The 21,923-nt window shown below is 41.1% G+C and overlaps 1 protein-coding gene across 1 annotated transcript in view; it reads right to left on the bottom strand.

Moving 5' to 3' along the window:
- LOC109044580 (uncharacterized) overlaps window positions 1–21,923 on the bottom strand; it is a 42,603-nt gene that overhangs the window by 18,537 nt on the left and 2,143 nt on the right. The window lies entirely within an intron of this gene.

The raw sequence follows: 21,923 nt of genomic DNA, 5'->3' as shown, positions 1-21,923 counted from the left end.
ATGCCTCCATTTGATGTTTCAGTCACTCAAATATGCTCCGTGTTAAGAGAGAACTCGCAGGTATTAGCCCGGAGCAGTCTTGCCAGATGGTGCGTTTTAATTCGGGAATATTATGCTGGTCGGGTTGTGATTGGTTTCGGGATGAGCGTGGCGACATCGAGGAGAAATCTAGCATTGAAGCTAATGCGAGTCTTGGCAATCGAGTTCATCCACCGAGATATTCGGGGAATATTTTTTGCCGCTTTGATGTGAGCACCTTGGCCAATTAAGAGTTTCTTTCGGGACGGAAAATGTGCCAGATTTGAGGGATGAGTCACGCTGATGAGGTGTCCGGATAATTACTTGTCAAGATCGCGTGGCTTAAGGCGTTTCCGTCAGGGATATAGACCAGATGTGCATGTCACAATGTCACGTGGCAACTAAAGTTATCACAATAGTTCCCCTCCTCTCCTATCAATAGTTGATTGTTTTAAGGTCAATCATTGTCAACCTGAGAAAATAAAAAGCCAATCGGCATGTCATGGAAGATAAGATAATGTATTTATTGTGATTAAATTTGCCTACAGCTCACAGGTAGAGATGGAAAATTTCGTGTACAGCACCTCAGTACGGTAGCAAAAGTACTGCCGCATCGACAGGAAGACCATATGAAACTTTTTCTGGACTTCCTACTAATTCCGATGAAAATTAGTAAATTTTAACTTTTATGAAATGAATTCGGGCTTTTTAAGATTTCACTTTCCAGCTCTGCTCACAAGGTGTCAACCAAGAGTTATTACAAAGATTTAATTAATATGTTAGAATTACCAACACGAATGATTTCACGTGTCACCAAATTCATCGGGACATTCTGCTTTCAGTATATTTTTAGCTCATTTTTAAATGCATTTCATGATTTTCTTGCTGAATATCCATCGGTAATTTATTACAGTGCATACAAGAATTCACGGCCTAAACTCTTGAGAGTATAATCATATCAATTCATGCATACCGTATAGATATTAAAATTCAAATCCTCCCAAAAACATGATTTTGCTATGTTTTTTTTGTAAGACAAATTAACACGTATAAAGAAATTCGGCAACGTTTGAAGTAGTTAGGCTGATTTGGCTGAATGATGTCCAAATGTGGGCACAAGCTGCTTTCTGTTATCCTCTCTTGGCTACCAAACAATGGAACAGCACTTTGATGATCTACGTCCGAGCAACGAATGAATACTCCCCAGATATAAGTGCGCCTTCAAATGAAACGACGCAACACAACACAACTCCGGAGTTAAAATAGTTGCTTCATCTGCTTTGCGCTTTTTGAGCGGGAGCGCGCGAGAGCGGTTGAATAAACAGGTGTACGCCAGTGAGAAGTATTCACATTTTTTTAGATCTCCCCTTTTTTATCAAGTATAATGTTTATCATCAAGGGCACTTGTGTAAAATTAATCTTGAGGCTCTGCACTGAGTGCTAAAGGTTCGGGTGCAATGTTGAATTAATTCATCTTACATATGCAGTTTCAAATTGTTGAAAAAGGAAGGAAAACTTATTTATCACGGTAAGACCCAGATGAACTTAATCGCTTTGCAACGTTGCTAATTTTCCTCTGACAGCTTATATTATTTCTCAATTAATGGATGGATGCATGATGTACAATGTACATTCAGCATTTGAGGAAGTTTTTGTCAAATTAAGTTAGTTAGTTAGTTAGGTGGTTAGTATATTTTAAGAAGTTCAGCGTCGCAGGCTATCAACGCATTTACAGAGAATTTTGAAAATAGAAGTATATACGAAAATTTAGATTTTCAAATTAAGAGAGGTGAAGAGTTTCAGAATTTTGGTAGTATAATAGAAGATAGTTAATTCATACAAATTTATATGCATTGAAAAATCGTTTATTGGCCTCGAATGCCATTGCAGGTCGATTATTAGACTTTCGTAATTGTCAGTTGGATAAAACTAGACGATACTGGAATGCAGCTTTGAGATTGACCGGTATCTTGGATCGAGCCATCGAGACAAATAATCGCCTAGCTAAACTCTTCTTCGCTGGACGACAATCAGCTGATTTTTGGTCCGATAAAAGGTTCGCAATAGAATAATTTGGCACCCATCATTACAAAATTGTTTCACCATAAAATTGTGCCGTCCTCCAAGCGGCAAAGCAATTGATATCAGAAAAGTCCAATTGTTCTGGGTATGGGACCATCGAATGTATCGGATATCGAAAGATGTAATCACTAAATCAGTCTAAAACGTCCTCGGTCGGTGGCGTGGCAGTTGTCGCATCGTTATCGGATGATCCTGATCGAAAGATTCTAAAATCGGTGAATTTCTAATCATCCAAACGATTTCTAGGAGTCTTTCGGATGATTTGTGGCGATTTGACAAAGAATGATCTTTCAATAAAATTTTCCAGTCAGACGCTTCTGAGCCCATTTTCTGAAAACTTCATTATTGCACTTACTGCTCTCTTCGTTTTCTCGACAGCATTGTAAGTACTGTAAAACGCCGCCTAAACGGAGGACAGCTGCCAGACTGAACTCGCGTTTTCACCTGGCGAGTGGTTTTTAAAATGTTCGATATTTTATGTTGAAAATATTTCAGGAGCGGCTCGGTGAGTGCATTGAGCATACGGCCCGATTTAGCCCGCCAACACGGTTGCCAGATCATGCAACTAAGAAGCTATTTTCAAAGTGGTTGTACCACGAAATATTTCGGGAATTCCCGCCAATTGGCTCCCCAGCTGCGCAGCGAGATTTTTCACCGTGTCGGCGTTGCCAGCGGCAGTGCTCGCAAGTTGGTTTTACGCTGGACTTTTTCAATTGAAATGCAGGTGAAACAATTGATTTCCATCGAAGCAAGCTGACGCTTTTACAATAAATTATGCAACATAGATTTTTTAAAAGGAGGAAAAATAGTGTTACCAGTTTGGGGAAATGTTATTGATGACATCGCTAATGGTACTTTGACGATCCTCAAAAATGGCAGCACTGGCCTTTGTAATACATCGATGGCAACAGTGCAAAACCGCATATCTCCATTATGGCGTTTCAACATTTCCGCTCCTATTTTATTTTCCGAACATGATCAGGTCAACTTTACAGCTTGAAATTTATAGAGACATCGTAGTGAATAAATGAAGTTTCTAATGCTCGAGGCTTTTCGACTTATTAGTCATCACTGTTTGGTATCTTTAAAGTAAAGCTATTTTGTCCAGAATCAATTATCATTGTAAAAATGAGGAAAGAGACAGTTTTGCGAATTCACGAGGAAAGCTGTTGCGATAAGATTGAGGTTTGTGTATGTCATTGTGTGAGTAACAAGCTGTATGCTAGAGATAAATAGAATAGAACATACCTATATTCAGGGTGTCCTAAAAGTCCGTACCCCCCTGGTAACTTTTGAACGGTTAGAGATAGAAAAACGAAACTTTGGGAATGTTTCTATCTCAAAGGGGACCATCTTCTTGGGGAGTCAAATGTTTTTTATCTTCCTCAGGGGGGCGAAAGGCCCATGATTTTTTGAAAATAGGTCAAATTTGATCTTTGACCTGTCCTAACTCGGTCGAAAATTAAGATATTCATCTGCGGGTTGCGCTAAAATTTTTAGTTTTTATGTTCTTTTGTGTCTTAGTGTTCTTTCCAATGATTTATCACAAGATAGGGGTTACCATTTGAAAAAAAAGTTGGGCCTCCGCTCCACCTGAGGGAGAGACAAAAAATTTGACTCCCCTAGAAGATGGTCCTGGTCCCCTTATAGATGGAAACATTCCCAAAGTTTCGTTTTTCTATCTCTAACCGTTCAAAAGTTAACAAGGGGGGTGCGGACTTTTGGGACACCCTGTATAACAACGAGGGTATATTACAGAATCTGCCGACAGAGGGGAAAAATCAAGAAAGTTTTCAAAAAAGTATGTTGACTAGTTTTCCAAAGACGAAGTAAAGTGCAGAAGTATTTTGCAGAAGTCTGCAACATCGCAAACGGAGGTGCCTATGTGGTTTCTCACTTTATTTTATGATTTATTTAAATTAAGAAAAGCAATTTTGCCAATCCGCAAGGAGGAGTGTTCTACCGTGCTAAGGAAAAACGCCGTTTGAACATTCGAGAGTTGCCAAATATCCTTCGATTAAATGTTCATTTTTGAGGAAAGTCATGGATATTTTTCTTTAAAATTTTCAGGAACTTTAAGTGAAATCGCGAGCAAAAGCATCTGATTAATTGGAAAGAAAATATTCACAAGTTTACCAGGAAGTTCGTATTTTATCAAAGGAAATTTGGCAATGCCTGGAGGTTCATAAAGCGTTTTTACTTAGCACGGCAGTGATGCTATTAGATTGAGGTTCCTGTTTGCCAGAAAAATGTAACTAGCTTTGAGCCTTAGGTAAATAGAGCGTACAACAACCACCACCATAAATCAACAAACCCACGATGCTTGTGCTATTAGAAAGTAGGCTGTTACTGCTATTTCAAGATTACTAATGTCAAGGCCATAAACTCGGTTTTATTATGAGCGCGGAAAAAATAAATTGCTGATTCAACAATTCAATTGCTAAAAACAGCGAGTGCAATGTTTCAACGTAGATTTTACAACAAAACAAATGCTACTCTAACCACATTGTAAACTAATTTAACCACGGAGGTGGTTAAAGTAGCATTTTTTTGTCGTAAAATCTACATTGAAACATTGCACTCACTGTTTTCAGCAATTGAATTGTTGAATCAGCAACTTAATTTTTTTCCGTGAGGAGAGGACCATATCTGAGGTCATCAATTGAGAACCAATTCATCTAATTTCTTAAAAATTCCCCTCGCACACTTTGTATCACACCAGTTCTTCTCATCCTCCGTTCAAAAAGTTCGAAGTAGATGCAGCAACTATTTTAACTCCGAAGTTGTGTTGTGTTGCGTCCTTTCATTTGAAGGCGCCTATATCTTGAGTAGTATTCATTCGTTGCCCGGACTTAGATCCCCGTAAAGTCTCCATTGTTTAGTAGCAAAGAAACGATCACAACAAGCAGTTTACCTAGTATAGTTGCCTAGCACAGTTGATCAAAATCACCCTAACGTAGGAAAAGTAACGAAAATAATTAGCGATTTATAAGTTAATAAATACCGAATATATTCTCGAATAATTAACTCTCCCACAGGCCGCCGTATTAAAAATCGTCGTTTGGTTCACACTTTCCGGCGAACGAGGAGTTTGGGATTGCCCGTTCATGGATCGACTTCATCTGCGCTCCAGTACCTATATTACGACTCAATTTTGAGATCTCGATCCACGATCAAATTCTAGAACCAATTACCATCAAAGTGTCGGGAGTCATCAGTCTTAAAATAATTAATTTGCTTAGTATTAAAATGAAAACTTGGCAGAAATGTTTCTTATGGCAGGAAAGGATGAATGGTGGAACTCCATTCTTATCAAAATTTGACGGCCCGTCCAATTTTAATCAAAGAGGACTGTTGCATGGTGACCATCAGTCATCAAGTGGTCTACTTTGATCAGAGTTGGTTCGGAATTTGATCGTGTATCCAGACCTGTCCTGTACCCTATGGATTATGCCACACGAAGCTCATCCATTATTCGCCAGGTATAGGTAAGGTCAACAGCCGGAAAAAGGGTGATGACTGTTGCTACATTATAACTGTCCATACGGAAGTGTTGTATCCCCAAAAGTAAAATTTCTGCCTGTCGCCGAGAGGCCAAGATCTCTCTGTCTCTGTCGATCGATTCGTTTATCGATTCGAATAATCAGCCCGCAATAAAGGAGTTCATTATCCCACCAAGAACTCCATTCATTCTTCGTTAAGGATGCCTTTTCATTGAAATGGCAACAGCGGCTAGAACGGCGGAATGTTTTACCCCACAGCGGAGTCTATTATTAGCCCCCTCGCACCCCCCGGTTCCCAGAGCGGCGCTCGGCACTATTCGTCATTCCTCTGACGTAGGATCGTATCTTGATCTCCCTCATGAGCCCTGTATTCCATTTAACTCTGTGCTGTCCAAGGCTCATGTGAATATCGAGATACGCCCTCATGTCAGAGGAGCGGGGTATTTTACTATCCGCGATCTGAATGCCGCGCTGGTCACCCGCGACACTGCTCTCGTCAGAGGCGGATCCAGCAAGTTGGCAACACCGGATTTTTTCCATTTAAACCTGTGTTGAATAATCGATTCTCGTCGGAACACCTGGCCTCTCCGAGGATCGATACATTTCTATGAGGTTGAATGGAGGGAAATCAATCTTGCCAAAGGTGCACCTAGAATTTACCTTTTCTCCTGGGAAACGGTGGTGTTTTGAATGAATTTTAAAGCGGCATTATTGAAATGAATGGGATGTGGAGATTTTATAACGTTCATTTGTATTTCGTCTTCAATTTTCGAAGTAGGTCCGCTATTATCCTCCTTTTAGAACTCGTTATGTATCAAGAAATCTCTGTGTTGTGTTCTTTATGTATATTGCAGGCTACCCACGTATTATTGATATGTACATATGATATGATATGTTGATACCTATGATATGTACATATGATATGAGCTTAGCCGTTCAAAATTTTCACAATATTATAGCATTAGACGTAGTCACCTCGAAATGAGTAGGACCTGAAATCATGATACCCTTCAGTTGTTTCCGGATTAATTACAGAAAATGTTCCGTCATTCTCAGATGAGTCGAATTTTTCAAAGGAGCAGGAGTGTCTGAAGGAAATCTTAGTTCTTGTTGGGTACCGTTAAATTTCGTCAGAATAAAATCGGAAAGAAATTACGTCGTCCGCTGCAATTTTAACATGAGTCTATGAGAATGACGCCTAGTGCACCCCATGGTTCCCATTTCCGTTTCATCGCTGTGACCTCGCTCAAAGCGACAGAGTACTTGACAATTATAGCTCAAACAATTGTTACAAATTCAAGAAACTTGATCGAAAGTAGGGCAGCTCATCAAATATCGCGGTTGCATCCAACTTCTTGACTGACTTACTCTTTCCACTTATCATTTTCACAAATCAGAATTTTGACATCTCGTTTGATGACGCGTCCATCAAGTTTGGACTGAAATTAGATCGCACGAATCTGTATGTGCTGCCGTGCTAAGGATTAACGCCGTATGAACATTCGAGAGTTGCCAAATTTTCCCGAATAAAACATGTATTTATGCAGAATGTATTGTATTTTATGTATTATGTATTGAATTTATGTATAAAAATAGATTTAAAGGTGAGGAAATGCACCGCCTAGTGATGTCATCTGGCGGCGTTTTCCATTTAAACACATGTATTTTAGCAGATAAGGTTATTTTGTCGTATTTCCTCCAATAATGGTTCGATTTATGAACCAAGGGTATCCTCATGTTCAGCTCACTTGGTGGCATCCACTTTGACACGGTTTTATCAAATTTCGGACACCTGCAAATTCTCCATTATTCAATTTAGAAACGAAGGACATCCTCGTACTCAGTTGTCCTAGCAGTATCATTTTAAAGATGAAATTCACAAAATTTAAGACTCCTGCAAATTCTCCATTGTTAGTTTACCCTGATTGGAGTTGTCGATTCTTACCCTATTTATTGGTCCATTTTCCATGACGAAACTGCTCTGCTATCTCAGGGAGTCATGAACCTCTCGAGGAAGGGGGAGGGGGGGGTTGCCTCTTTACTCTTCATAATGACCGCGAAAATGAAGTAATCCACAAAGTAACTGGTCCGGGCGAAAAACAAAACAAAAGCGACCCACGCGATATGATTTTTTAATTGCTCCGGACCCAATGAAGCCCGTACTTCGGTTTATTGCGGATTACGGCGACGATGAAGTCATGCTCCCCGAATAATTAATGCTCGTTGCCTCTTTATTCTCGGATTTTGGAAGGGTCAGGGCTCGCGACTCGAGTTGCGTCTGCTCCGATTTCTTTGCCCCATTGAGCACCTCGCCGGATTAATTCTCACTTTCGAGCACTCACGCGCCAGATCGTCGCAGGAATTCATCCAACTTTTCGGAAAACGTGAAGCCCTATGGATGGAGATGTTGCATGTGTGAGGAATTTGCGATTTGACTATCGATTCTTAAGTAAAAGTTCGTGAGAAACACGCTTGTGCTGTTGGTTTTCCCTGAAGTCAACTCCCACGCTCAAAAAAAGCTCTCAAAGTTGAGGGCGTAATGGAGGGGATATCCCACGCTATCCTGAGAGTCCACCTCTACATCAAGACAAACTCTTGATGCAAAGATAGGGGGCGAATACATTGACAGGGCTGCCACTTTATTTAGGCACGCTAAAATAGAAAACACGGTAACCCTACTCACACGAAACACGATTCTGTCATTTGTGCAACTGACCCATTAGAGGGGATAGTCGGAAAAGATGAGGAAACTTTATAAGTTAATGTATTTCGTTAATGCTAAACGTAAAAGTTTAAAAGTGGCTCTTTTGGTTTTCTCGAAAAATTTCGCGTAGTCTGAACAATTTTCTGAAGTGAAAGTGTTGCGTTACCGGAAAATGATTTCAAAATTCCAAAATCACGATCTCGGAGATGGATTTCTGGAGGAGGTCTGCTGGAATTTCTAGGAGAGATCGGGTCCGCAATGAAAGAGTGCGTCAGATCATGGGAGTCGAAAATGACATCATATTCGACGTCATGACCAGACAGCTTGTCTGGTATGGTCATGTCAATAGAATGACGGACGAAAGGCTGCCAAAGAAGTTGCTTGATTGGGTTCCTCCTGGAAGGAGACGAAGGGGACGCCCAGTGAAAGGGTGGCGACAGGGGATTTTAGAAGAAATGAGGGTTTGTCAACTCCCTGAAGGGCTTTGGGAGGATAGGGGACTTTGGCGGCTAGGGGTCGCAGAGCGCCAAAGAGCGCTATAAAAGCGACTTTATACATACATACGATCTCGGTGTCTCCCTTGTTCGACTGGAGTTCAGCGGCGTACGAAGGGGGGGGGGGGGGGGGGCTTGAATTGAAAATAGCATCCTCCCAGAAATTCAGGATGGTGGGAAAAGACCTTCGTCGAGGATGATTATCTCTCAATGTAGAGTCTAAATTAGAAACACTGTGTTCATTCGCTCAGTTTTTTCTAACATTTTTATTATGGAGGCCTCAAAATGGGTCCAAATAGAGTTAAAATTTCAAACATTTTCCGGGACCATTCAATGCAATGGTCTGAGAGTATTTGAAAAAATGAACGTAATTTTTCGGCAGAAATTAATGAAAAAGCTGCGTCATGGAAGCTTCAAATGCGTCCAAACAGGGTTACAATTTCAAAAATTTCCGGAGGAGGCCCCCAACGGTAGGGGGCCAAACCCCCCTAGCAAAGTGACCTAGGTACGCCTATGCTGGAGTTGGACAGGATCCAATTACATCTCGGAATTTTGCCGATGAACCATGTTAAACGCAAAATTATCGCCAAACTTTGGCAACAAAGGGCGAAGGGATTGAATTATAGGTGTTTAGCCAAATCGACGGTCTCACACGACTCGTCAAAAATGGCAGCCAACCATCCCACGGACCCGCTAGTCTGACCTACGACGCAGTAATTTCGGCCGTTTATATCTCCAAGAAGGAGAGGAAGGGAAGGAGAGAGGAGAGGAAAAGTGAGAAAGACGAAGAGGAGGACAAAACAGAGAAGAGCGTGGAATCGCCGCAAGCGACGAGGAAGAAACACTAATACGGGACAAAGAGAACAAAAAACCAATGGCGGCGGGGTGAGGGGAGGTTATGGGTAATGACCGGGGGGGAGGGGGGAGGCTCGAAAAAACTAGCCCGAAACGAGCGAGAAAGTAGGTCACTTGCAGCTACGAAGTGGCGGGCAAGCACTCAATTTCTCACGGCGTCTCACGTCTAAATTTAAGTTGCAAATGACAGCTATTGTGTCTCCGCGAAAATCCGGTGCCCGTGAAATTCCCGCGTTCGGGGATTATCGGATATCGAGAGGGGGCCACCCACGCCATCCGGGCGAAAATTAGGCTGGAGAGGTTACCTCGTCACCTTCCTGCCCAAATATCACAAGCGCCATGCGGCGTTTCAAAATTTCCACCGCCACATACTGGATCGAGTCATTAAAGAGGTCGAACATGAAATTTTTGACTAAAAATGCAAATTTCGAAGTTTATTTCGTCACACTGGAAAAAAAAAACACATTGGATCTAGAGTCCAGACTCTTGAAAACATTGACAAGAAAAAATACTCTTGATTCAATCAGATTTAAGCTTAAATCAATAGGAAATCCGCTCAAATTAAGAGGAGTGGTTCTTAATTTAAGCTTAAATCTGATTGAATCAAGATTATTTTTTCTTATCGATGTTTTTAGGAGTCTGGACTCTAGATCCAATATGTTATTTTCTTTCCAGTGCATTTCAAAGTTCGAGGGGTGCTTATAGAAGAAAATTTCACGAGGGAAACCAATGGAACTACTGTTTTCTATGAACGGAGTTATAAGCTTTTGAAGTTTCCAAATTCTGTCCGACCTTTCCTATTGACTCGATCCACTGAGCGCCATTTTATTTTTTTACAGAGAAATTGTTCAACGAAGCTGTCCGAAAATTTTACTGAATTTTCTTTGTGCTGCCAATAAAATTCAGTGTTTTCAAACAGATTTAACCAACAATTTCTCTGTAAAAAATGAAATGGCGACGGGAATTTTGAAACGTCGCATGGCGCTTGTGATACGTTGGCCGGACGGTGATGGCCTGTCATTTCCGCCCCTTCCAAAGGTGGAATTATTTGTTTTTTCTTCCATTTGACAACAATCATTTCTGAAATAACATGGTAACCAGCGGTAATGCCTCAAATGGACAAAAAATAGCTGAATTTCGAAGAAGGGTCTCGATGAACTACCAGGCCTCCCGTTCATAAATCTTAAGATCAATACTTGAGGGACGATGTACTTAAAAATTGACTAATTTACGTCACTTCAACAATCCGGCTGCAGGCTCCGCCTCAGCAAATAGACGCATTACGCAATGTCAATAGCATAACCAGGAAGCAACTATTCGCACTCTGAGGATGTCCGCAGTGCATAACCGAAAAATTGAAGGCGCACTGGAGTTCTAAACGTTCTCGGCTCCCACCAGTGACAGACACGTGTGCGCTTGCGCTCTCATCGCAAGTTGCCGATTGTGTTTCATGTGGATGACATAAAGCAGAACCATCGTAGCTACGTCGGTCGTTGCCTGAGACCTAGGAAATATTCTAACTTAGAATTCTGTGAGTATATTGTTTATAGCTGACTTCGGATGGGAAGCTGGATCAGGCCATTCGGGACCGTAATCTTCTAGGAAGGAAAGCCATCGCCATGCTTAATGGGATCCTTTGGGACCAAAGGATTTCCAAAGACAACAAGAAGAGAATTTATAACTCGGTTGTCAAGCCTATTATCACCTATGGCAGTGAAGTGTGGCAGTTGAAGAAGCGGACCAAAGAAATGCTCAAGGCGACCGAGATGGATTTCTGGCGACGATCGGCTGGAATCTCGAGAGAGAACGTGTCAGGAATGAACGTGTCCGAGAGATAATGGGCGTTGAGGGGACGATTGTGCACGATATCATGACCAAGCAGTTGGTATGGTATGGGCATGTGCAGAGAATGGCTGATACCAGGTTGCCGAAGAAGGTGTTGGAGTGGGTCCCCCCAGGTAGGCGACGGAGAGGGCGTCCAGCCAAACGGTGGGTAGAGGGCATCCGTGAAGAGATGGAGAGATGCCAGCTTCCGGAGGATCTCTACCATGACAGATTCCTGTGGAGAATAGGCGTCGCAGAGCGCCCAAGCGCGCCGTAAAAGCGGCTCATACATACACATATTGTTTATAGCGCATGCAGTTTCTAGGTGTTTTGTCTTTCAGCTTCCTATTTAGAAAATTAAACACGAGGGAGAATGAGGCAACACGAAATGCTGTAACGCTAATTGGACTATTTATGGTAAAAGGAACTATATGCATAGGGTTTGCGTGTAGCATATGTCCTTTTAGCTACGTCCAAAAACCTGACTTCCAAATTTGCGAGTTTTTCATACATATAAAGGTACCCTAGTTTTACTTGAAATTATTAATACCTCAATTTTTCAAAAAACTGCACTAAAGTGACTTGTCCTCGAAGCCCTTCAATGGACTACTAGACAAGGTACGAATTTAAGCAATCTGATACATGTTTCTTCACCAGAATTTCACGTAGAACACGATTAGCGCAACAAATATTACTGAAACTAACTCCTAACGAAGATTTCAACGTTTTTATTTCACATTGGTTACGAGGAATTTGAACTGCCCGCTCACAAGAAACTCAAAGCTCTACGTGAGTCAAATCGCCCACTACAACGGTTTCAGCAAGCTTCTCAATCGAGCAATGTTCATTTCCCATTATATGTTGTTAAAACCACAAGAAATTTGCTATAGCTGAGCTAAACCGTCAAGATTGAGGTTGCCAGATTTTTATATCGCAGAGACTGTCATGATAACGTTTAGCGCGCGATGTGAATCACGTAGAGCATTGAGTTTTCGTGAGCGGGCGGTTTGAATTCACGCATTAAGAATCATTAAATATCTTCGTAAGGAGTTAATTTCGGTAATTTTCGTTGTGTGCATCATGTTTTACGTAAAATTTTGGTTAAGAAACATGTATCAGAATGCTGAAATTCGTACCTTATCTAGTGGTCCATTCTAGCGACAAGCTCGACGATCTATGGATGCATTTCCTCTTTCAATTCTGACAGCGCGAGATATTGTCTTTCTTCAGGGACGTCTACAGCAGTGGGTGGAATACACGAGCTTACAGACCGACGAGACGCCCGGATTTTCCTGTCTACCGTAGTGCATGGCGTGTTAGTGGGCGCATCACGACGGCCAACGGGACATCAACGCTGTCATATTTCACCAATAAAAAATCTCCGAGTTTTCAGAGCTTTTACAGAATGTCAATCCTAGAGACAATTTATTTCAGAGACCTCGCACTATCGATGCAAGCGATATAATAGAGTGAGGCAAAACTTGAATTCGGAGGTCAACTCTATTTTTCGCAAACTGATTGCGGTGGACGCACGGGTCGCAAGACAGTATGTTGGAGTTTTGCACCAAAAAGCATATCTCTGTGAGGGAAACTGTGCTCGAATGAGCTTTTTCCCACTGTGTTGGGATTTTCAGCTTTATGCTGAATTTTTAACGCACGTTGACAAAAAACTCCAACATACTATCTATTTTTCGCCTGATAGTACTGCCGTGCTAAGGAGAAATGTCGTACGAGCCTTCAGACGTTGCCAAATTTCCCTCGACAAACCAAGAGTTTTCAAGAAAATTTGTGAATATTCCTCTCCCGATTTTTCAGAGGATTATGCGCGAGACGCGCAAAATTCAGGTATCAGGCCGATGACTTCCACATTCAAGCCACATTCAGCCCCCATGTTCAGAGTCTGATTGCGGTATGAATCTTTTTCCAGAGAAAATGTGGCAAAATTCGAATGCTCGACCGGCATTTTTACTTAGCACGGCAGAATAGTTGATGAACTACTTTTTGAGCAAAAAAACCCAGTGAAATTCGCCTGTATGAATTTCGAAAGCAACACTTTTTGGGAGAGGTTTTTGTAAATTAGAGTAAGATTGCTAAACCAATTGCTCAGCTCTTATCTTTCTCATGAAGCAAAAAAAATATCAGTATCATCCAAACGAAACGCTCTCATCAATTTTGGATGACAGCGCACGCGTCACTGGTGCGAGCATTTGGAAATTCTGTGCGCCTTCAATTTTGCGATTATGCATTCCTGATATCCCCAGAGCACGAATAGTTGCTCTCCGGCTTTGCTTTTGTGTTCCCGAGTCTATCAGCCGAGGCAGAACCTTGTCGTTTGGTGGAAACTACCTCTAGGATTAATAGTAAGGACCTCATAGGTGTTAGTTGATGTTAAAGCAACTTCAGACCGTCCACACCAACAAATCTGAAAGTATTTTGAGGAAAAGAACCAGAAGCATTCCAATGTTACCAGGGCTGAGCAAATTACACTCTTTACAAAAAAATTACCGAAATCGGGCAGAAAATTAAATTTACGATTGTAATTTATTTTCGTCTTGAATTCATAGTTTATTGGGAGTGAAGATAAAATTTGTTCAGATGATCAGTTTATGTTTACATGGAAAATGAAGTTGCAGAATTTGGGCTACATTGGAATGCTCTTGGTTCCTTTTTCCAAAATGCGATCCATGTGGTTTGCAAAACATTTGAGGGAAAACTGTTCTGAGAATCAGTGACATTCACACAGCATTTAAATTTATAGCGCTTATACTTTGAGACCTCCGACGACATATCGACGATGCAAGTCGGCAATCACATAACTCGTTTGCGGTGTCTGAAAATCTCCGCCTCTATGTTATTTTTTTAAAGAAGAACAAATAGACGTCATTCCTTGAAGTTTTTGCAGAATTTTCTTCACACAGAGAAGAAAAATCACCGCAGTTTTAGAGAATTGCCGTTGAGTAGTTTTCCGTTTAAAAAATAAATTATAACAGGAAGTCTGCGACGTCGCAAACCGAGTTATGTGATTGCCGCCTTACACCGTCGATATGCAATTCTGCATTTATTATCTAAGATCTTGTTGCTTATAAGTGGCAACTATGGATGTGGCAGATGCATTCACACCGAGGCATCTTGAGCGTCGGTTTAGAGACTCAAACCTTCGGGCCTTCATAACCTTCATATCGACCCCGTATACCTAATTTACAAAACGTCCATTTTATGATTCAATTTGAGTTTTTACAGGCTAGATCCCTTTTTTCATGGACGATCACACATGGGTTCAGCGTGATCAAACTGTATACAACCAGACAAATCATCGTTTCCCTCACGAAAGAACATAACTCCATTTCAATGTTGCCAAATTTCCCCTCGCAAATTGCATATTAACGAGAAGAATCTTGGGAATTCCCAACTGAAAAGTTTACTGATACTGGAAAAAAAACACATTGGATCTAGAGTTCATACTCTTGAAAACATTGACAGGAACAATCACTCTTGATTCAATCAGATTTACAATTAAGCTTAAATCAAAAGGAAATCCGCCCAAATTAAGAGGCCTTGGTTCTTGATTTAAGCTAAAATCCGATTGAATCAAGAGTATTTTTTCTTGTCGATGTTTTTAAGAGTCTGGACTCTAGATCCAATGTGTTTTTTCCAGTGGATGTTTCCTCTCACCTCTTGCAAAAATCCGACAATTTTTGGATAAAAATTGCGCAGGTACAGTTTTATAAAAAAAAATTAATTGTACTAGTCAATTTGGCAACTATGAAATGGAGTTACGTTCCTTCGTCCTGGAGACAACGAGATGTCACTCTCCGACGATCCACCTATCAAAAGATACGATTATTGTGGATTATTGTGGCCAAATTCGGCAGCATGGGATCGGGCGACGCTCAAGCTCGGCCGCTGGGAGCGCGTTTAATATTTCCGCAGCTAGCGAATTGTTGAGCCGCGGCCAAAATTTCCTGCTCAAACTTCAAAAATGACACGAAAATATGGCTGCCTATACCCCGCTCCGCTCGCTCGAGCCGAAAGGTTAGATAACTTCATTTGCTTAACCTTTAAAACCTGGTCAGCAAGGCGCTTGGCATCTCCATCAACAAACCGCGGCTCTCCACGATCGCCCTCCTCCATGGAGACTCTTCGAATAGTGACGTCATCGTGGGGATTCTCCACCAGTGTCTAGAGTCCCTTTATACTGAGAGTCAAGACAATGTGAATCCATTTCTGATTGGCTCCCGTATTTTAGGCCTTCACAGTGTCACAAACGGGAACAAAGATTACATTTTCACCGATTGCAAAGATTATAGTCTGGAATGGACCAGGGAATTACGGGTTCGGCAAGGAACAAGCGGAATGAGAGAGGGAACGGAGAGAGGAATTTGAGAATGGGCCGATCGAAGATTACAAAAAACGTTCAATTTCTGTAATCTTTATTCCCGTTCGTGACTCCATGAGGGGTATTGTCTTGACTCTCAGTATAAAGGGACTCTACCAGTGTCGTGGCGTGCTTTGCGATATATCGATTGATCCGCTATTGAAACCTATGGAAAAGGATCGATAATCAGGGTGTTCGCAACGAGCACCTGAATAATCGATTCTTTACCACAGCTTCAAATGAGGAAATATCGATCGATAATCGATCATTCACACCTCGCAACTGTTCTCCACGAGGGACTTACGGGATTACATCATGCTTCTAAACGTAGGTGGCAACGAAGTTCGGTCTCGATTTTATGACATCAGCAGGCTGATTATAGAAATTGATAGACAAAGCGACAAACCAACACTGGAAAATACACATTGGATCTAGAGTCCAGACTCTTAAAAACATCGACAAAAAAAAGTACTCTTGATTCAATCAGAATCTAGCTTAAATCAAGAACCAAGCCTCTTAATTTCAGCGGATTTCGTTTAGAATCAAGCAAAAATTCGATTGAATCAAGAGTATTTTTTCTTGTCGATGTTTTCAAGAGTCTGGACTCTAGATCCAATGTATTTTTTTTTCCTGTGAGAAGGAAAAGAGAAAACGAAGCAAATATGCGGGCTAATTATCGATATTGATAGACAAAGCGATGGACAGAGAAGTCGTAGGGAGTATGGAGCGATCCTATTGGTTGAAACAGGTGCTAGACTAGGGGAGAAGGAGGATTGATGGTCTCTCGTGGGTTACCTACCTCCTTTCTCCATTGCAGCCACCCGCTTCCACCGATAGGATCCCTCCATATCCCTTTTGTCTTTTTTGTCTATAGCTTAGTCTATCAATTTCAATAATCGGCCCGATGATAGTAGTAGTTTCAATGGACATAGGAGAAAAATAATAGACTTACCAATGGCATCCCATGAGGGACCCTATAGTTAGTCCATCATTTGGCCCAAATTTACCCCCTTTGTCTATGGCAACCACCTGTTTCAATCAATAGCATCGTCTTGTTTACCCTGTGTCTACTTTGCCTTGGGAGATAGGGCAGCCCTCTCGAACTCCTCTTGGAAACTGGGGAGTCCCTCAAAACCCTTTAGCTATAGTATCACTCGATCTAATGGAGCCATCAAATCTTCAAGTTCAGGCACTTTTTCTTCAAACCGCAACACCCTCGGGTATTTGATGGGATTAGGGAACTCTGATTAGCCAGCTAATAATCACTCTATCAAATACCTGCAGGCCGCTGGTACTTAAAGAAAAAGTGTCTGGCCTTGGCCAGCATTTTGGAGGCTCGACTTGATCATGTAACACTAGTTTTTGATGGAGTACCCCCTCTCCCTCCTGCTCATCTGGTTAAAGAATCGAAATGAAACCCTAACGAAGCGTCGCGTCGATCACTGCGAGCGTTCGGAAATCTAGTGCGCCTTCAATTTTCCGATTATGCACTTCGGACATCCCCAGAGCACGAATAGTTGCTTCCACGCCTTGTTATTGATATTATGTTCCCAAATCTATTCGCTGAGGCGTAACCTGGTCGTGTGGTGAAAGATGCCTTCTGGATTGTCTCCAAAGGAGAACATGCGTGTTAATCTATGTTAAAACTTATTAAGGCCGGCAAAACTCAAAAGTATTGCTATTAAATTTTGCGCCTCTGAATCAGAGGGTGAAGATCGAAAAGTCTGAGATACAACATTAGTAACAATGATTGATCTTTTAAAACCCTTGGCCAGTTATGAAGGATGCACTCACAAAATTTCATATCAGGATGTTTTATAACCTATTGTTGGACCTTCAGTCCTTTGGAGAACGATATGATTGCCGATTTGGTTGAGATGTTTCGAAATCTCCGCTCCTATTTTATTCTTTAAAAGGAGACCGAACCAGCACCATGGCTTGAAGTTTTCACCGTGTATTTTTTACGAGGATTCACTCAAATGTTCGATAAATGACTTTCAATAGTTTTCCATGTAGAAAGTAAAGTATGACAGGAAGTCTACAACGCCGCAAACCGAGGTACGCAGAGATAATAACCGAGTTTTTGCCATTTCGAGAAAGACATGTTTGAAGGTTCGAAATTACATGGATCCTCATGACGGAATGAAAGTTCAAACTAACTTTTTGATGCTTAAAAATGGGAGTTTTGGAGCAGACTTTTCACAGAAAATGCTTTATGACTAGTTTTATTTGAAATCATTAATATCTCAATTTTTTTAAAAAATTGCACTTATGCGCCTTGTCCTCCAAGCCCCTGAAATTCACAGACTTTCAGATACCTGCGAATTCTCCATTATTGGGCGATCTAACAACTTTATTCGGGGGTATTCGACCGAACAAAGATCCCAGACCCGCGGCAAGCGCATTATTTTTTTCCGACATAGGGAATTGTAGAAAAACATATTGCAGAATGGGAAAATATACCACCTTGTGACGTCATCAGGAGGTATTTCACATTTAAACACGTGTATTTTAGGTAATTCGGACATGTATGCTCAAATAAGCATCCATTTTAGAAATGAGGCATATTCTCATGCTCGGGTAACTCAGTATAGTCTCTCCTTGAACATGCAATTCACAAGATTTCAGACACCTGTTAATTCTTTATTATTCGGCGATCTGGCAACTTTATTCGGGGGGTATTCGACCAAACAAAGATCCCGCTCCGGCGCTCAGTGGATCGGATCAATCAGAGAGGACGGACATGAAATTTTTGACTAATACTACAAATTTTCCTGTTTAATTCGTCACATTTTAAATATTTAGGGGTGTTTCTAGAAGGAAATTTCACGAGGAAACCAATGGAATCACTTTTGAAACCTCAAATTTTTGTATAAACGGAGTTATAAGCGCTTAAAATTTGAAAATTTGATCCGAGCTCTCCTATTAACTCGCTCCACTGTGCGGCGGCGCGCGGTCCAAATAACTGCCGGGCCTCGTAGCCGGCGTCAAGCATGCGCAAGCGGTCCTCTCTGCAGCGCCGTTTATTTTTAAATGACTCTTCCCTAATGGCACATTTTTTGTCTCCTTTTTGCGCGCGCAGGAATGCCCCGAAGCGCGGCACGGCTTAGCCCGGGAATGCTCCGCCGCGCACACGAATTCCAAAGGGACCCGATCGTCCGATCCCCATTTCGTCGGATTTTCACATTATCATAATACCTAGCCCCATACAGAAGCCCTAGCCATCAAGATTACCTAGCCTCTCAATACTCAAGCCCCTCATTTCGTATTTCAGAGGAAACTACAGAGTGACTTGAACTTGAGAATATGCTCGGTTTCTAAAACGGACAATGGAGATGTTGCATGTGTGAGGAATTTGCGATTTGACTGATGATTCTTCTGTAAAAGTTCGCGAGAAACACGATGGTGCCTCTGGTTTTCTCTGAAATCAACTCCCAAGCTCAAAAAAAGCTCTCAAGTTGAGGTCAAAATGGAGGGGATATCCCACGTTATCCTGAGAGTCCTCCTCTACATCAAGACAAACTCTTCATGCGAAGATAGGAAGCAAATACATTAGCAGGGTTGCTGTGTTTTCAGTTTTAGAGTCCTCAAATAAAGTGGCAGCCCTGTCAATGCATTTTCTCCCTATCTTTGCAAGGAGAGTTTGTCTTGATGTAGAGAAAGACTCTCAGGGTAGCGTGGGATATCCCCTCCATTTTGGCCTCAACTTGAGAGCTTTTTTGAGCTTGGGAGTTGATTTCAGAGAAAACCAGTGGCTCCATCGTGTTTCTCGCAAACTTTTACATAGGTACCATCAGTCAAATCACAAATTCCTCACACATGCTACATCTCCATTATATGAGGATGTAAGTATGACAGAATTACCTAAAATACATATTTTTAAGTGTGAAATACCTCCTGATGACTGATTGGCAGACCAGCGAGTCCATCAGGGATGCTCTTGGGGTGCAAGATGTAAGCAACTGGACCATGAGGAGAAGGATGTGGTCGGAGAACGTTGGCCGAATGGATTAAGAGAGACTAGCGATTTGTATGACCGGACAACCCTTAGGGAAAAGATTACCTGGACGACCGCCTAAGAGATGGGCACAAAGCTGGCTCTCTTCTCCTGAGCATGATTGAAGATTTTATGCTTTTCAGATTTGACGAGTCCTTCATTTTTAGTGATTTGGATATTTTTAATATTTACATAGTTTATTGTGATCTATACTGGATGGCCTGACAAACAGGGCTATGCCCTCGTCGTTAATGGAAGAAGAAGGAGAAGAGTGTTTACATGAGGTGACTACGATGCGTAACCGGCAAGGGAGGGTATAAAGCCCGGCGTTACGTGACAAATCCTAGACGAGGGGAAAAAACCTTTGTAAAAAAACGTGCGAAAAATTGAAAATCCCGCCCTTCCCGAGTGCATTTTCTGGAAATGGGGGGGGGGGGTGTCGGACCGTAGGAAACAATATTGCTAGAAACAGTGTTGTCTCTTTTAAATTGTATTCATCATACTGCAGTTTTATAAAAACTTTAAACCTGGAATTTAGCCTTAGCCTCGATTGAAATCAACAACTCCTTATTCTAAAATGGACCTATTTGTGCTAAAAGGAACTATGTGCATAGGATTTTCGTAGAACATAGTTCTTTTTAGCACAAATACGTCCAAATATCCGATTCGTCACTTAAGAGCGTCATCGAGAAGCAGTTAGGGATGGATCAAATCAAAACGACGATTTCTAGCCCGAGGTTACGTCCAATTTTAAATCAAAACAAAAAAACTAACTCCTATGGGACAACTTTAGTCAATACATTTCTTCAAAGCCCGCCCTTTTAAAAATAAAATCCACCGAATAAGTAGTGTAAGCACAGCGCTTTTATAGGATCAAAATACAAACGAATGGAATTTGATAGTAATCAGTTTATAAGGAGGGATAGAGTCGGGACATTTATTTATAATCAGCCGATTTATTTTCGATTCAAAGGTCAACCTTTCACCATTGGAGGTGGCCATGGGGGCATTTAGATTCATGTATTTATTATCATCTTCAAGGTTGAAATTGGACGTATTTCTGCCAAATGGAACTTTGTGCATTATGACGTAAGCCCTGTTACGTATATTTTCTTACGAGTCTCAGGGCTCATGTCTTAATGCACATAGTTCCGTTTGACAGAAATACGTCCAATTAAAACTGTAGTCGCATCCAAAAATGACAGAGTTGTCCCACGTGACTTTTAGAATGAAGGAGTGAATAAAATATCGAACTTTGAACAGAAACATTCACTTTGCAGCCTGGCTGAGGCAAATGCTAGTCTGTTCTCTAGTTAGACAGAATTCATCCATAATAAGTAAAGATATTTTCTTCTTAATCGTTAAACAAAACTACTCCTTAACTATGTTGATATTAATGTGTCGCGGGATGTAATCACTTGATAGCTTAATTTTATAAAAGTATAATAGTGAAGTTATTCAGACAATCTAAGACTTTTAAAACATTTAAATCAGAACACCCACATTATTTAGTTTAATGTAAGTCTTTTTAAAGTTTAATTCGCATCTCAAGTTTCCAGCGCGATACAACACTATACGCTGAGGTGAAACTTCGTAAGCACAATCGAATGTTGTCAAATTTTTCGTGATAAAATGTTTACTTTTTTTTAGGAAAGTTATGCATATTTATCCTTAAATTTCTCAGTTACTTGAGATCAAACTGCGAATAAAATTCTTCGAAAAAATATAAAGGAAAATATTCAAAGGTTTCTAGGAAAGTTCGTGTCCATCGACAAAATTTTCGGCAACATCCAAGAGCTCATACGACGTTCTTTCACTATCCGGGCGTGTCTGTCTTACAAAATTTGGTGTCACAATTTGCAAAGGGATTTATCGTTAATTGAGAGTAAAGATAAAATTTGATCCGGTGATCAGTGTATATCTTCAAGGTAAAAAATGTTAGACAATCTTGGTGAGATTGGGATGCTCTAGGTTCTTCTTTGCAAAATGCAATCCAATTGCTTATTAAGTTTTAAACTCTGAGAACGCGTATTCTAAAATTCTGATAAAACTTAGTATACCTAATTTGAAA

This window comes from Bemisia tabaci, chromosome 10, assembly GCF_918797505.1.
Source record: "Bemisia tabaci chromosome 10, PGI_BMITA_v3".
NCBI lineage: Eukaryota > Metazoa > Arthropoda > Insecta > Hemiptera > Aleyrodidae > Bemisia > Bemisia tabaci.
Note: the sequence above shows the minus strand (reverse complement) of the source record. Positions and strands in the feature narration are given on the sequence as shown.